The sequence below is a fragment of the Peromyscus eremicus genome, chromosome 8b (genome assembly GCF_949786415.1).
Source record: "Peromyscus eremicus chromosome 8b, PerEre_H2_v1, whole genome shotgun sequence".
NCBI classification, from domain to species: domain Eukaryota; kingdom Metazoa; phylum Chordata; class Mammalia; order Rodentia; family Cricetidae; genus Peromyscus; species Peromyscus eremicus.
Window position 1 is genome coordinate 60,861,088 of NC_081424.1, and position 17,205 is coordinate 60,878,292.

Sequence of the window (17,205 nt, forward strand, 5' to 3'; positions counted from 1 at the left end):
TAGTAAAATTAACTATATATATTAAATATATATTAAATATATATATTGTAAAATTAACATCCAAAGTAATGAGTTCCATTGAGGCATTTTACTACATACTTTGGTCTTACTGGCCCACCCTCCCCATTTTTCTTTCTTGTTCCCTGGCCTCCTATTGGTCCTTGTCCGGCCCCAGTTCCCAGTTGTCTCCATTGTGTTTCAATGTCACATATATTCTGTTAGTTTCTTTTCCTCTTCCTCTTCCCTTCAGGCCTCCTTTGTCTTCTCGGGGTTCCATTTCTAGCTTCGCAGTCTACACTACACTCACATCCACATATATGCAGAGAAAGAAATTGAAATCCAGGACCTGCTTATTAGATGTGGTGTTCATCGTTCTGAGTCTGGGTTACTTCACTTAGTATAACAGCTTCCATAGGTCCTTAGCGTAGGTGCTTGTCATCAGCCTACAGCCTTCCTTCAGTGAGGAATGATCTTAATGCCTGCTTCGGTGATCAGGCAACTGCAACGAAATGGTAACTTGCCATATTTGTGAGGTCAGGGTTTAAAGTTTCTCTTTGTGGCCCCAAGTCTGCACTAAACCTTTTCTAACTTTGGAGCATTTCAGATTTCGGTTGTTTGGATGGGGGTCTCGACCTGTGGTTGTCTGGCTCTCTGACTTTTTGTTTTGTTTTGTTCATGTTACTTTTGAATAGTGAGAGTTTTCAACAGTTTCTTACTTTATGTTCTCTCCCCATGTATGGCTTGCCTGTCTTTTTCTTTTCATTTTTTTGAAGATTAGCATCATTTAGTTTTGATAAAGTGCTATTTACCAAATTCTTCTATTAGACATTTATTTAGTGTCATATCTAAAATTTAAAAACCCACAAAAATCTCAAATACTTTGTTCCATGGTTCCCTGGAGAAATCTATAGCCAGCCTTGAATACATTAAGGTTGCTTTAATTCTGGATCCCTTGAATTCCCATGTAATTCTAAAATCTGTGTGTCAATTAACAAAACAAAACAAAACAATTTCTGGGATGCTTACTAGTGTGATTTTAAGTCAATTGGAAAAATTTAGCCTCATAACTTTTTTTAATTGTGGCTATAATAATATGAGTCTTGACTTGGGAACCACTCGTGTATTTTATCTAAATCTTTGCTGTCTCCCGGAAGTCTCAGATTTCTGTATGCAGATTTTTAAATATATTTTAAGTTTATTCTTATATTTTCCATGCTTTTGATGCTGTTACTAATGGTACTTCAATTTCAATTTTCTATTTTTGACAGAACTTGAGTCTACAGGGACAAAAGAGACCTCTGAGCTTCATGCTTCAACGTGGCCCTAAGTGGACAGTGGTCCGTGTCTATCTGTGCATGTGGGTGGTATTCTCAAGGGCGACTATGCCACTAGGGAGGTAAGACAGATACGTCACATTTTCCTGATTTATATGACCTCTGTTCTTCTTACCACCTTCTCACATGGCTTACTTGGAAATTTCTGGTAAAATGTTTTCATTCTTTTAAACACATAAAGAATGTTTTAGAGCCTCTCTTTTTCAGTTCACAGATTTCCAGGACTGAATCTGTTCCACGTAGTATCACATTTGTTAATGTGAAACCACAGGTAAAATGTCCATATGGGAATTTTTAAGTGCATGTTTTACTCCACATTTAATAAGTCATGAATTTCTTTCCTCCTTCCTCCCTTCCTCCCTCCTTCCTTCCCTCCCTCTCTCTCCCTTCCTTCCTTCCTTTCTTTTCTTTTCTTTTTATCTTAATCTGGCACAGGCTTGTGTGCTACAGATCTTTGATCTTTTCAAAGAGCCATTGATTCCATTCACATTAACATTTTGCCAAGCTAGCTCCCGTGGACTGATTTCTATTTTTCACTTTTTTCTTGCATCGACAATTCTGCTTTTCTTTGGTGTTGGTTTCAGCTTCTCAAGGGAGGCGGGATTAATGACGGTGACACATAGATGCTTTCAAATCCTCAGTCCCTCTAAGCATTTCTTCATCTGCATTTGAGAAGTTTTGTTTATTTATGTGCGTGTGCAAGTACACGAACGTACGTGTGCATTTGGAGGCCACAGCTCAAATTTAGGTGTTCTTCCTCAGGTGCTAACCATCTCATCTTTTAACACGGGGTCTCACAATGGCCTGAAACTGGTCAATAGACTAGATGATCTGGCTAGCAAGCTGTTGGGGTCCTCCTGTCTCCATGTCCCCCAGCCCCTCCTAGCACTTGAACTACAGACATGGCTGCCATACCTGGCTTTTTACATGGTTTCTGGAGATCGAATAGAAATCCTTATGCTTGTGTGCTGAACATTTTAGTGAACGAGCCATCCCCGCACTCCCTAAAATTTTCTTATTCTCTTTTTCAGTGTGTCTTAGCTTTCCCTGTATCCTCTCTTCTCACCCAGTTGCTTCAGATATTTGTTTCTTGGGCTTTTCTGGAATGGCTTTCTTAGAGATACTGTCATGTTATGTGAATAAATGCTTCTGTTAGATTTTAAACAAGCATGTTCTCATGTTTTCAGGCTTGTTTGTGGACAAAAATACAATCTGTCTCGGTGAATATACAAGGTATATCTGCAAAGATCATCTATTCTGTAGATCTGGGAGGGAATCTTCTGTAAGTATTGTTTAGATCTGGATGCACCTAACACTGTCCTGGGCTTCTGAAGGTTTACAGGGACCTTTCTGACGTTTGTTTTATTCTGATAACATCATCACACTGTAAACTCATGGATGTAGCTGCGAGGGTAACACCGAATGGTGCAGACTTTGGCAACAACCTGATATGGGGACAGAAGGGACCTGTTATGGCACCACCATCCTCAAAAGCGTCACCTCTATCTTCAACTGTTTTCTGAGAATCTACTGGAGTGTCTGTCTGCTCTCTTGTCATCTTAGAAGTTACTAAAGTCATTAAGTCTCAGGAACATGCTGGGTTTTGTTTCAAGTGTTGATGAGTTAAATTTTCATTTTGTGTGTGTGGTTTTTTTTGTTTTTGTTTTTGTTTTGTTTTGTTTTTTACAACGACTTCAGCTAAACTGCTCCTTTCTTTCCTTTATGGGAAATTAGGTCATACTTCCAGTCTGTGTGTGTGGAATTTAATGGAAACTTCATTATATACAGGTGTGTCTCTGGCCAATCAAATAAGGTCTCCCAAGAGCTGTTCAGAGGCTTCTGCTCTTGAGTCTGGACATGAATTGGGGAGGAGTTGAGCGCATCTGCAGCGGGCAAACTGTCATCAGTCAGATCTGTGATCATCCTCCTTCAGCCTTGAATAAATGCAGGCACAGAGCACATCTGCTCCCTCCCGCGGCTGGGCCTCACCCCTGCAGGTCTAAGGGTGATTGATAGGTGAGCACTGTGTAATTAGGAACCGACACAGCCAGTCTGAATTTTCCCCTGTTGTTCCTAGCTATCGATTCAAAATGATCTACAAACAAAAGTTCCAGGGTAAAAGAGAAGGCGTCATGAGGTTGTCCAGACCTCTGGTCTGTATGAGCACCTGTGAGACCTTCATTGGGTGGACAAACATCCTTCAGGGATGAAACCTTATATGTGGCTAATCAGGCAGGAATTGTGATGTTTTCTCGTTGTGTGGTCAGGAAAGAACCATTGATTGGGGGAGATAGTTTTGAATGAATTAGGAATGCTGAGCTCTGTGAGGAGGACTCCCAACAGCTTCTAAGAGTGGCACCCACAAGCTGAGGGCCTCGAGAAGTGAGTCCTGGATGTGACCTATGGAGACCTGTGATCCTTGAGACCGGGTTCTGCCTGAGGGATGCCCTTCTTTGGGAGAGGACACATAGTCCCTCATAGGCCACCCCAAGACTGCACCCGCCTCACTGGGAGGTGGAAAGAGGATGAGCAAGTGCTAATTCCTCATGTACCATTTCTCCACCCACGGTTCCTTCACCTCAGGGAACTCCTTGCTTGAGACCATGTCCTCGCTTGAAGTTCAAAGCTTCTGGCCTAAGATTGAATCTCTCTTGGCCAAACACAACCTCTGCTCCATTATTTCACAAATTTGGCTTGAGAAAGGAAACAGGCCCAAGATCTTTCTCTGTTGAAGTTGAGATCAGGGAGTCTTGCTATGCTGTCAATTCCCAGAAGCCACAGAGCGGCACTCGGACCTGAAGAAATGTATAGTTCACATGTCCAGAGACCACAGCCTCCTAAACCTCCAAATGACACGTAAAAGGATGGCCACCATCTGCACCAGGAGGAGCAGGCAGCTCAGAAAGTGCCAGCATGGGAAAGAGGAGAGCAGCTAACGTTAGCGCTGAAACCGTGCCAGCCCACAGGGTGCCCAAGCTAGCATCACAGGAGAATTCTGCTTGATCCCAAAGCTTTGCTTCACATATCTGTCTGCCCAAAGGCAACAGAAAGCTTACATTTTAAAATGTACTTCCTTACATCACAATACAGATAGAAGGCTCTGGCAGTCCCCTAGCTTATAAACCAGCCCTTTCACATCATCGCTCATGTACTTGCACTGATGGTTTTGAGAAGGAAGATCCGGAAATTGGAAGAACTATTTCTTAACTCCTAAGCCAGAGGAACCGAAACCCAGCAAGGCATTTGCACTCTCATTCCCGCTGAATTAATTGTGTGTTTGTTTTGCCAGAATTCAGCAACATCAAATCCCAATACAAACATAAAAACTCCTTTTTACTCATTTCAGTACAGATGATAACTTTATTACTTCTGCTTTATAGAAACGAAAAGCGATAGACTTAGAAGTTGATTGGCACAGGGTGGCCAGGACAGACTCGTTCCCCTTGCATCCAGGTATGGGCTACTCAGAGGTAAAGAGGGAAAAGTCACTCTGTGTTGCTGATGGTGGTGCAGCTGTGCTTCCTATGGACCGTTCACAGGCCTGGGTCTCACCACCTAGCTTGGGCTGGCTGGCACTGTGCCTCAGGGATCCTTCTGTCCCTGTGTCCCCATGCTGGGGTCACAAGCATACTCTACCACACCTAGCTTTTTCCATGTGAGTTCTGCAGATAGAGTTCAGGTCCCACTTGAGGGACAAGCTCTTTATTCACTGTTATCTCCCCACGACCCTTTATATCCCATTAACGGCTTCTGATTACTACACTTTCAGGCCTTTATTTGATGATCCAGGACTCTCTAAGCTCTCAGGACTCCTGGCCTCTTTCAAGATCTGTGAATATCAAAACTGACATCCCTGTGGAAAAGTCAGAATGTTGGCTTGGTTACCTAAACCCATTTTCGGAGCTTTCTTCTAATGTTCTGTATCAGTGTCAACAGCCGTCAGTTTCAAGATTTGGAGTTGATCCTGTTCTACATCAGCAGTAACAAGTAGCCAGTGTGTAGGTGGAAACACTGTCCAAAACAGTGTACTGTGAGTTCCTCACACAGCACGGGGCAAACTGTTCTTATTAGGCACACGTGTAGTCGCCCACAACGGCTGCTTTCAATAATACGTGAGTCCTTGGCTTCGTATGTTTTCAGAAATGTCAGTGTCAGAGCTACTAAAATGAATGATTCAGAATCCATCCGGTCCTCTGGCTTGGTAAAAGAGAAAACATCAGAAAACACAACTTTCTTCACAACACTCCTCTCAATTTGTCCACTGTCCTGTGCACAATCCTCCAAGCTCTCATTTTGGAGTCCATTAGAAAGTGAGTTCTCATTGGGGGTCAGAGGTGAGTGGCAGTGAGTGGAACAGATCTATTTTGGGCCTGAGCTTGTGGAAAATGTGGAGAACAGCCCATGCAGGTGAGGGTGGCTCTTCCGGATTGTTCTCTGACCTATATCTTCTCTGACACTAGCCTCTTCAAGTGGAGATTCAGAGTTGACTCCGATGAATCTTCCCTGAATGCAGAAGTCAAGTAGGAGCAACTCCCCTGTGGAATGGTGAGGGGCAGGTGAGGAGTCTGCTCGCTTGGCAGAGTGGCAGAGACAGGTCAAGGTGGAGGCAGAGGTGAGCCAGACTGCCGAGTCTAGAGGAAAGGAGGGAGCCGTGAAGACAAGGGAAGGTGAAGCGGAGCGTGAGCACACCTCCCATAGAGTGCTGTGACTTCAGCCATGCTCTTCTGTTTCTTCAGATGACTCTGAGGAGACTTCAGTAGGCCTAGGCCAGAGGCTGAGTGACACTTGCTGACTTAAAACAAGTGGGTCCTGAAAGCTTGGTGCATGCAGAGCAGCCCAGGCGTCTCTGCCACTCTCGTTGACTTCCCCTCTGAGCCCCAAGAATACCGCAACAATGTGAGTCCCCGTGTCTGAGAGTTTCAAGACAAAGCCAGAGGGAAAACTGTATATTCCCTTCAGAGAGCAAACTATTTTCAAAAGAAACCAAGTTATCCCAGTTGTCATCAACAGGCACGTCACAGCCCACCTTGCTGACAGGCACAGAAGCCCCTGTGAGTGGGGGCAGCAGCACTGGCTGATTTTACTCAAAGTCAGAGTTAGTGGTCAGAAGTGCCGTGGAGCCTGTGGGAGTGATAAAAGGGACAGTGCAGTACAAGTCCGCAATGCCTGTGGAGGCCAGAAGATTGAGTTGGATCCCCTGGGACTGGAATTATTGGGTGATGAGCCACCATGTGAGTGATCAGAACTGAGCTGTGTCCCCTGGAACAGCCAGTGCTCTTAACTGCTGAATCATCATGTCTCCAGCCCATATCTTCATGTTATTATTATTTTTTAAAACATTAACTGTAGTATTTTATCTTAACCTTCTCTTATATAGCTCTAAACAGCAGAGGCTCCAACTCTGACAGGTTTGGACCATGAACCTGGTTATCTAACTGAGATGGTTAAGCCTCTAGGATGATATAATGAGTGTCTCTGCCATTTGTGGATTTCTGTTAGATTTGATGTGTTGTGCACAGACAGGTGAACTTACTAGCATTGTTATTTTTTGTTTGTTTGCTTGCTTGCTTTATTTTTTTAAAAGTGCTGCTTTTTAGACAGAAATATCCTCTCTTGTAAATTTGTAAGTTTACTGCCTAGTTAACACTACTGCTTAATTTCAGACAATCTACAGCTTAGAAGGATATTCTTAAGAAAATTAAGGGCTGTTATGAACTAGTTTGAGGAAGACAGACTTCTCAGAGCAATGAAAATGGGGACACCATTTTCTTTAAAAACAATGAGAAGAATTTGAGAAGAGGATTAGTTAACCTCTTGGGGGAGGGGCAAACTCTCTCACTCCAGAGGCTTCAGAGGTGGTCATTGTCATCAAGAGCAGCTCCGGGGTCCCACAGGACTGAAGGCTCAGGAGGAAGCAGCAGCTGGAGCCAGCACAAGTCCCCTGGAGGTGCTGGAGATACTCAGTGTCTCTGGGTGCAAGGCCTGATTGGGGCTCCATGGCAGAGGACGGTGAAGGAAAGAGCCCCACTCTTCATGTGGTTTATGAACTCACAGCCCCTGCTGATGGAAAGGCTAAGATTAGTAAGAAGATGGTGAGAAATAAGTCAGATTGGAGTGTTTAAAGGTTTTACTTAACCTGTTTTCATGAGGGTTGAGTAGTCAAAAAAAAATCATAGTTTAGAAATGAGAGGGAAATTTTAAAAAAAGTCAGAGGTAGGAGGGTAGAGGAAGCAGCCTGAGGCCCAGCGTCACAGCTGGGACCTGGAGCCCCACACAGCAGGCAAGGCTCTGGAGCACAACTGGAGCTCACCAAGCTTAAGGTTCAGGGACCAGACTAAAGATGCTCCTTGGGAGGCAGATGACCTAGTGAAAGGGATGACCGTGGAGAGTTTTCTGAAATAGAGAAGATATTCAAAGGCAAAGATTCAAGAAGTACCAGAAATCTGAGTAGGTTAAATACCAGCAAAATAGGCAGAGTCAAGTCAAATAAGATGAAATCCAAGAACGAAGAGGATCCTAGTGGCTGCCAGAAGGCTGGGCACAATCAGGAGAGAGTGGAGAGCCAAGCTGGGTTCTGGGGAGTGCTTGCCACACAGAGGATCCAAACGAGGGGGGAAAATACCCAACCCAGCAGTGTGCAGCTCCTCTTACACACAAAAATGCAGAACACTTTTTTTTTTTTAAAAACAAATTATCATTAAATGTATGAAAAGGGTAACTCAGCATGCACACCATGGGGTGTGCATATGAGACCCTGCTGTGTGCAAAGGAGACTTCTTCCCTCTGTGTGTACACAGGCCATGCTTCACTCCCACGATGATGCTGACTTTATTTCCCCGAGACCCTCTATGGGGCTTGGCACTAGATCTCCGAACATCTTTACATAAGGACAGACAACTTTGCCTCTGTTTAATGAGCACACGCAGGAAGAGGGGTGAGGACAGGAAGAGTTCTTTGTCCCCCTCATTATCACATTATCAGGAGGGATAAAGAGTGAATGTTTGAATATTTGGAACACAGATGAAGAGGCCTGGGAGAAAGTGCTGCCTGAGCAGAAAATGCAGCCAAGTCCCCTTGCCCAGCCTCCAGGGAGGAGCCAATACTGATGGCGAAGGGGCTCCCTGCTAGCAGAGGGCCCAAGGCTGACTCTGCTGATGACTTACAGAAGTCAATCTGGATCCCATTGCCTCTGAGTTGAAGCTTCTCATTTTCTCTGGTTTGGTTTCTCCCTCAGGTCAACTGTGACTACAGACTGAATCAGTGGAAAACGGAGCCTATAGGCTGGTAGTTTTGAGCGTGTGCCCACAGCTGAATTACTGGAAACGCCAGGCAGACTTTCCCAAGTACCACAGGCATGTCTGGTTTCTGAGCTTCAGCAGGAAGGGCTTTCTTTTTTTTCTTCCTGTGGACAATATGAACTTAATATAAATACAACAAAGGAACATCCTCTCAATTTATTTTGTGGTGATTTTGCCTTTCTGTAAGCTGGCATAGATTTTTAAGCCACATTTAAGTATTAAAAAATAATAACTATTTCAATAAAAATTGAGCCAAATTTATTTCCAATTTGGAGAATTTTTAAGTATTTTTAGTGGTGGTTTATAACAATACAGGAAAAATCGTAATTAAATTAGAGACAAAAATAATGTCAGGTGCTATCCAACAGTATTGCCTGTAAAAACAAATAGCACAGAAGGCAACTCGGATGCCTGTGTGGGTTCTTCCTGACCAGTGGAAAACCGGAGGAAAGACCCACGTACACATACACACACACTGTGCTTCTGTGACCCACCACACATAGCGGCTCTGACTTTCCAGGGTTGGAGCAGTCAGTATCTAAGAGCCTGGCACACCTCCATCAGCATAGAAGACAGCTGTGCATACCCACAGCTCCCAACACTCAGGCACTATCACAGAACCCCTTTGTTGTGTCTCTGCAGTACAGTTTTTTAACTTAGAAGGTAAAGCCTCCCCCGAACAGGAAACATCACACATCTGTGCAAGGCAGAGATCTAGTCCCCTTGGTTTTCAGAACATCTGTCACAGCTGTGCCTCGGCCACCATGATGACAACTGTTGCTGAAGCCCACCCCGAGCCACCGGGGGCTCCCTCATCTAAGCTTTTAGCTGACCTAACATGGTTTGGGTATAAATGAGAAACGTGGGCATATATGTTCAAAACAAGTGCCATTTTGTAAGCAAATTAACCTCTTAAGAAAGTAGCCAAACAGATGAGAATAAATGCAGGTACATTTTTCTCCAATTTTTTAAAATACAGTAAAATATTAAAAAAAAAAAACCAGACATTCACAGAGATTAGAACATATGAAAAAATATGTATCAAAAGGTGACTGTTTTATCATGAGTAGATGCCTTAACATGCCTTTAAGTTTGCCTTTTCTAGATTTCCTGTATCTATTTTTGTTTAACAAACACATTTTTAGAGTACTTCGGGGTGACAGGCCCAGTTGCAGGAAAGAGCTGCCAACACTCTAATTGGAAAGGATTTTCTGGAAAGTTGAGTTAAGAGCTCATGGATACAAAAGAAACGCTTAGATTTTAAATATTCCTCATAAATCTCTCAGTGTTTGAATCTGCAGAGATACCAGCTTATTTGTAACTCAAGCCATTTGCGAAAAGTTTCCATTCCCAAGCAAACCTCAACATAAAATCTAAATACAGAGAAATAGATACTCGTTAACCCCACACGAGGCATGGGGTTTGGAGCCCAGTGCTTGGTATGCAGAGGCTTCTATGCTGCTCTCAGTCAGCTGTGTGAAGCGTGTTGGCCTGTCTCAAGTGACAAAACCAAGAAATGATAGCAGAGCTTCGGAACGGCTGTTGAGAAGGTCATTTGAGGTTGTTGAGGGTCATTGAGATGTATAGGTTTGGGGTCTAGTTCATCCCTCTGCATTTTTAAAAATTTGGTCATTATAAAAAAATTTTAATAGATTAAAAAGAAAATGGTGACACAAAGAGATGAACTGGAGTGAATGACCACATGATGGGTGGCAGAGTTGGGCCTGGCCCTGAGAGATCCTCCCTGAGCCCCAGCAGGCTTAGCTGCTGTGTCTCTGTCCACAGTGTGTGTGCAAGTCACTTGAGCTTTGAATAAGGAAGAACCATATAATAATGAAATGAAATGGTAACATTGTTTCTCTGCAAACTACTGTTGATAAAAGGGGGCAAATGTATGAAATAAGGTATGATGGTATGTAACATGCCATAGATAGGGAGAACAACTGTTCAAACCATCAGAGACAAACTGTGTTCACTCCTCTCTGGACCAACCATGCTCTTTTTCCCTGTTGCCCAGGGCAGTGGATTCTGGGGCCACTGGATGAGTTCAGGTTCTGGGGTTCACTGGGAACTTCATCAGGTCTGAGAGTCACTCTGTTCTGAGACATGTTCTGTTGCCAACGGTAAAGCCAGGGGCAGGAGAGAGACAGCAGGCAGAGCTGGGTAGGTCCTGTGGGTGGCACCCTCTTATCTGCAAGGTAGAGTTCTGGGTTGGTGGCTCCAACAAGAGCAGCTGGCCAACGAACTGAGGCGAAGTGACAAGGCCAGAGATGCTTTGGTGCTGAAATGGGTCTGCGATCTTGGGTGGTAGCAGAGTGATGCATGATGAGACTGTCTATTCATGGATGCCTATCTGTCTGCCACTTTTACTGTGCCTTCAACTAAATTCAAATGCACCTCTGGGGATTTCCTGGTAGACAAAATGCCACATGGGCTACGACAATAAGTAGATGGTAGAAGACTGCTTCCAACCTCTGTCTCTTTATCTATGAGCAACAGCCCCCAACACACTCCACAAGATACAGGAGGGTAACAGGCAATGATGAAGAAAGACACAGAAAATTTATAAGGAAGCAAAGAACAGGGAAATCGGTTAGTTAGATGTGAGGGGATAGAGCATTGGCTGGACCATGCCAGGGACAGTTGCTCTGTCTCCAGCCACTTTGACTAATCACACATAAATGGTTGAAAGCAAGAGAACTCTCTTGATGTCTCACAGCTCTCTGCTCCTGTGTGCCTAAGATCCCATACCACCCTTATCCCTTCATTTAACCTCAGGGGGTCATTTCATGAGGGCATCTCTCATGATCTGCTCTACCTCTGTGTTTGCCTCCCTGTATGGTTAGCACAGGTCCCTCTAGTGAGCACATCTTATTCTCCATGGCAGACACACTCATTTATGAAGACCATATCCATGAGGTCCAGGAACTAAGTCTTCAACACAACGCCTCCCAGATAAGAGGTAAGGAACACATTTTGGCAGAAAAGAGTGATGTAAATAAAGGTGGGCTGCAGGCAGAAGACAAGAAAACCTGGTTCAGGGAATCAAGGGTACTCATCGAGGCAGGAAGATGGGGTGCAAATATACCCTAGAAGGCTGGGAAGTTGGGCCTGCTGCACCCGAGGAGAAGGTGGTCGGAGAGAGATGGCTTTCTATTCTGTGCGTGGTTTGGGGCAGGGTTGATCCGAAAATCACTCCAAGGAACTTTCGTGGGTACCACATTGCATCTTCAAAGAATCCACGATGCTGAAGCCCAGGGTTTCCCTTAGCCTCCCCAGCTGTAGACACACTATGTGTCTGAACAACTAGCATGACTTTACCAGGTGTCCTGTGCACAGTTTGATGTGTTTATTGCCTTAAGCTTGCTAAATACACATCATTACATACATAGAATGACTTGCATTTTGGAGCTCATGGCAACCTAGAAAAAATGATTTAGGAGCTGGAGAGATAGCTCAGAGGTTAAGAGCACTGACTGCTCTTCCAGAGGTCCTGAGTTCAATTCCCAGCAACCACATGGTGGCTCACAACCATCTATGGTGAGATCTGGTGCCCTCTTCTGGCCTACAGGGACACATGCAGACAGAACACTGTATACATAATAAATAAATAAATCTTTTCAAAAAAGAAAAAATGATTTAAAAAAAAAAAAGACCATAGTTTACAGATGGGGAAGATGGTGCAGACAGCTGTGCAGTGAACCCCTGAACACATGATAGTAATTTGCTTTTCTGGAGTATTTAGCTCATGTTTAAGGTGAGGCTCCTGCACTTGGACTCCACTTCAGACTTTCTAAGCAGCAACATGGAAAACTGCTTCCAGTGATACAAGATTGAAGCAGCTAAGAGCACCCCACTGCTGAAAGGTAGAGCATGGTGGGGTTCCCAACTCAGGAATGCAACTAGGATTCTGCTTGCTTTCATAAGAGCTGAATGAAGAACTTTTCCACAGAAAGAAAAATAAAAGACTGAATAATGAAAACACCGGCGAAGCCAAAGAGATGGGTCCACTCATGTCTGCTCCTTGTCCAACAGAGACTCACAAGCTCAGAGGGCCTTGGAACCCAGCTCCTCTGCAAAGGCAGTCTGTGGGACACCTGGGTGTAGCCTCTGCCTCTCACTGAGGCTGCAGAAGAAAGCCACGCTGTGTTGCAAATTCACAGGAAACTGAGCTGAAAAGGTTCTTTGTTAACTTTGATCTAATACAGGACCTGTCTCATGGTGGCATTAAGTCTTCACTGTCAACCACGTTTGCAGCCAGTGTCCTCCGTAGATCAGCTGGCCTGTAACGCATGGCAGAGACTGGGCTTGTCACAGCTGGGGTGCAGAAGGCTCTATTTCCTGGACCCATAAACCTACCTTTGGTCTTTGATAATTTGGGGAACCCAGCAGTGATGTTGATGTTATAGGGCATGCATATGCTCTCCGGAATCCTCAGCCCTTGTTCCCTTGCCTTACAGCCCTGGGTGCTGACTGCTTAGTAGAGCTAGCATTGAACTCACTCAGGTCTGCTTTGCAGAGAGTTCAGGCTAAACAGCTTTTCACAACTGTATCCTACAAAACACCTGACTCCAGGCATGCCATGATATACTTACTGTCTATATTAGTTATGGGTAAACTAATTTTCCTAAGGTAAAATTTTCAAAGAATGACTTATGTTACATTAAAAATATTAGCGTTTCTAGGTAGTAGAACAGCCTATGGATGGCATTTTATAATGACACTAGGAAAAGATGTTGCTTTGTAATCTGTGTTTTATTCAACTTGCCTTTCTTGGGGAGAGGGGGATACTGGGACTGCATAAGTTGAACACCGAGTTATGACTTCCTGAATCAAACATTATTCACATCAGCTCCTGCCTCTGGTTCATGTGAGGATACATTTACCCAGCTGCTTTTCATAACCCAAGGCTCCTGAACATAATCATAAATTCTCTAGAACCAGAATAGAAGCCTGAATTCTTTTCTTACATAACTACCCATGTCTAAGAATGCGGTTCAGATCTGAATGGAGCTCCTGTGTGGATCAGCTGACCCCATGTGAAGGCATCACTCTGGAGGGGGCCTGTCCAGTCCAAGGTCTCTAAAATAAGGGAGGCAACCCAAGGAGAAAAATCACCTTGCTGTGCAAGGATGAGCAAGACCACCACAGTTTCAGGAGGCCCAGCATCCTCCATGGTGGTCTCCTGGCTCTGCAGATCCCCACCGTCTTTACCAGCTCACACATGTGTCAGTCTGAATGCAGCAGCTGAGTTTGAGTGTCAGTTCTCTGGCAGAAATGTGCTAATGTCCTCTTTAGCTTAATCTAATATTAAAGAGCCCAGCAGGCAGGTACTATGCACCCCAACCATGTCCAGCCCCATGGCTACAGAGGAGCCAAGCCTTAGTCTTCATCCTCAAGATGCCCAGAGAACATGGGCATGTTGTGACACCCATGGGTCACAGAAATTCTCGGCAGAAGAGTGTGGTTCTAGTAAGAGCCATAAGATCTGCTAAGGACAAAGACACTGGCCAATCAAGAGTGAGCATAGTATAGGCAGAGGCGGAAACAGTGTTCCCATAATGCTAACCATCACTCCGATATGCCAAGGAAGTGAACATAGGAACAGTAGCAAGGCAGAACCTTGAGTAAGGAGACTCCCAGATGGAGACAAAGGGTGCAAGTCATACCCACATTGAGTAGACGAGCCTGGGCCAGTCTAGAGAGCTGAGGTCCAGCTGGTGAGCTACAGAGAAATTATTGCATTGTAGATTGGCCATCTGCAGGGATATTTTCGTACATAGCAGTAATGACATGACAGTATGGCTATGCATCAGCCTGTGGTGGTAATTATATATAGGACACCCTGAATAGATACAACTCAAAAAGAATACAATGGTAACCACTCAGTGTTCAAGAATGTTAGAGACTAGGACCTTGGAGGGTTCATGGTGGTCGGTGCTGTCTCATAGCCTCGAGTCTGGCATATACACTTGCTGTTCTAGCCAGATCATATATCATGTCTGTGGAGGTAGGTGCTGAGACAGCGATCCATGGTGTGTGAGACCAGTCTTTCTAGCCATCCCAAAGAAGAGCAAGCTGGGGATAGAAGTTGTGTGTGAGGGGTACATTAGATGTCACTAATGGGAGTCATGGAGGTGGACTTTGTAGTTTTCAAGGTAACTGGAACAGAAGAGAATGAATTAAAGGGAAGAAGAATCATTTTGTTTTCTTCAAAGCAATGCCTGCTAAGTGAAATGTTGTGTTATTTTCTCTGCAGAGTCGTGGATAGTCCTTCCTTTAGACCCCTCCTTCCTCTGAAATATGTTTATCAATATATTATATATAAAAGGACTATAGAAGGTAGGCATGACAGAGAAGAAAATTTACCCCTTGTCTAGAATTTGAGGGACTTTCTCATAGTCTTTGGGAAATATATCTTAGAGTCCCAGTTTAGCAGGTACTGACAATTTGAGATGTTTGAACCTTTTGTTACTACAAAAAGCTTAGATACTTCAAATTTCCTATTACATTTAGTTATAAATGCAAAACATTTATTTAAACATTTATATGCATTGTGGCTGGATATGAGGGTCTGCAGGCATCTATCATTCTCACGCCATGAAGACGTGCAATTCCTGTTTGCTGCATATCCACCAGGTCTGTATTTGTTTACTTTTTTGTTAGGTCTTGGTTTTGGTTTTGAACTCTATGCAAGTGAATTTTTGTTTTTCTGGTTTTGGAGACCCTTATATGGTGACTTCATTTCAATTCCTTTCGTATATGTACATATTTTAGGAAGCTTCTGCAGTAGTGGGTTTCTAGGCGGCTTTTCAAATGGCCTTTAGTGTCAGCTGTCCCTCCCTTCCTGTCCCGCCCCCTTCAATCCCCCTGTTCTAGTTTCCTCTTTATCTCTTTATAACACTATATTCTACTTCCCCTTCCTTCAAAGATCCCCTCCTCTCCTTGGTCCCTTAGTAGAAACCTAACCTCTGTGGTTACTTAGATTTCAACACACATATCTAAAGCTTAAAATCTAGCATCCATACACAAAAGAAAACATGTACTATTTGTCTTTTGGGGGTCTGGGTTACCTCACTCAGGATGATTATTTCTAGCTCCATCCATTTACCTGAAATTTTCATAATTTCATTTTTCTTCACAGCTAAATAACATCCCATTGGCTAAACAGACCACATTTTTTATTATCCATCTATCAACATCAATTGATGGACATCTAGGCTGTTTCCAACTTCTAGCCATTATGAATAAAGAAACAATGGACATGCATGAGCAAGTATCTCTGAAATAAGGTGTTGAGTCCTTGGATACATGTCCAAGACTGACATAGCTGTGTTTTGTGTTAGATTGACTTTTAGCTTTTTAAGGAACCTCCACACTGATTTCCATAGTGACTGTATCATTTTGGATTCCCACCCTTGATAAATAACTATTCTCCTTTCCCAGAATCCTTCCCAGCTTGTTTCACTTATCTTGGCCATTCTGACCGGGGTAAGATGAAATCTCAAAGTAGTTTTAATTTACATCTCATTTGAGTTTCTCTCCACTTAGGGTGATGTTGGTGAAGGCTTGAGCCTGCTGTAAACTGCCTTTGTTGTGTTGGGGTGTGTCCCTTGCATCCCTAGTTTCTCCAGGACTTTTATCATGAAGGGATGTTGGATTTCGCCAAAGGCCATTTCTTCTTCTAGAGATCATGTGTTTTTTGTCTTTCAGTCTGTTTATGTGGTGGATTAGGTTTATTGATTTATGTATATAGAACCATTCCTACATCTCCGGGATCAAGCCAATTTGATCCTGGTGGATTATCTTTTCTGTGTGGTTTTGAATTAGGTTTGCAAATGTATTATTGAGAAATTTTACATCTCTGTTCTTAAGGGATATTAATCTGTGTTTTCTTTCTTTTTCATCTTAGTGCCCTATTCCATAGCTATGGTTCATAGTTCTTCCTTCATTTCTGTCCTCAGCCATGTCCAGACACCTCAGCTCTGCTGATTCCATAGTGGTCTGGGTGGTGCAGCTTCTTCAGCAATGCCCACAGGCTCCCACTTCCCCAAAGGTCTTCTCAGGCTTAACAGTCTCCCGTAGTTCTTTGACTCTGATTTCTTTCTTTTTTTATTAAGAAATTTTTTATTCATTTTACATACCAACCAGAGATGCCTCTCTCATCCCTTCTCCCACTCCCCCACCGCAACTCACCCATCCCCTCCTCCAAAAAGGTAAGGCTTCCCATGGGGAGTCAGCAGAGCCTGGTACATTCAGTTGAGGCAGGTCCAAGTCCCCCTGCTCTGCATGAAGGCTGTGCAAGGCATCCCACCATAGGTAATGGGCTCCAAAAAGCCAGCTCATGCACCAGAGATAGATCCTGATCCCACTGTCAGGAGCCCCTCACACAGACCCAGCTACACAACTGTCTCGCTTATGCAGAGGACCTAGTCCAGTCTTATGCAGGTTCCACAGCTGTTGGTCTAAAGTTCATGAGTTCCCACTTGCTTGGTTCGGTTGTCTCTGTAGGTTTCCCCAGATTCTATGATGCCTCTTGCTCATAGAATCTTTCTTCCCTCTCTTCGACTGGA